We start from the raw sequence: 1,113 nt of genomic DNA, 5'->3' as shown, positions 1-1,113 counted from the left end.
TGAAATTCAGGTATTATTGAAGTATATATTTTTAATTTATTTTTTGAATTTCTATATTGTTTTTATTTGACATTGTTTTGCAGGCTCAAGCTGAAATAGCAAGGAGGAACCGCAACGCGCCCCGCAGTTACAAGCATCACGGGGGCTCCAGGTCCTTCAGTCAGCATTATCATCAATTGGAGCTTGAGATATATAATATATTAGCTTTTAAGTTGAGTATAATTTATGTGTTATGGGTTAATGATATATTTGAATAAAATAGGGAAGGGGAGATCTCGAACATTTTGTAGATCGTATTCTGACTTCCTGGAGCCCGAATTACGCCGATGAAGAGAAGAAAGTAAAAAAATAAGGGTCTGGCTGTAAGTAGCAGATCATTTATATATTCAATTTCATATCCATGCATCATTAGTAAGTCGACTTGCCCGGGTTGTTTTGATATATCACATGAGAAATTACATGCCAAGGTACAGGAGCAAATGACTCAGTCTCAGGTCTGTTCTAACACTCCTGCCCGGCTAAGTAGAGAGGAGGAGGACTCCATCATCAAGACGGTCATTGGACCCAGTAAGAAGAACAGATACTGGTGGAGAGGATCCGAGCAGAGGCCGCACGAGTCTAGTAGCACCTACGAGTCTGCAGCACCACCAGGAACACCAGAAAGCAGTTCAAATCAAGACTCGATGGAGCAGCGATTAAAAACGATTGAAGATTGGCAGTCGCAGCAAACAACATATCAGCGGGTTGCAGAGGAAGAACAGAGGCGTCGGGAGCAGAGAGAATTGGAGTTCACACAATTCATGTCGACTCTGCCTCAGGAGGCTCAGGAGGCATATAGGAGACGGTTTATGTCGGATCAGGTAATATATATACTTTGCTTTTTTTTTAATTAAATGATATCATACGCACTGATACACACTGATACAAACTGTTACACACAAACCCTAACTCTAACCCTAACATAAAGCCCAAAATATATACTTATAATGTTTTTATGTGATGGTGGTGTTGATGGTGTATGCGTGCGTAGTGTTGGTGGTATTGGTTGGTGGGTTGGTTGGTTGGTTGTGGTTGGTGGTTGTGGTGGTCGTTATATGATTGGTTTGTGTGTGG

The sequence above is a fragment of the Asparagus officinalis genome, chromosome 2, assembly GCF_001876935.1.
Source record: "Asparagus officinalis chromosome 2, Aspof.V1, whole genome shotgun sequence".
Taxonomy (NCBI): Eukaryota; Viridiplantae; Streptophyta; class Magnoliopsida; order Asparagales; family Asparagaceae; genus Asparagus; species Asparagus officinalis.
The sequence above is the reverse complement of the archived record's forward strand: the minus strand, read 5'-3'. Positions refer to the sequence as shown.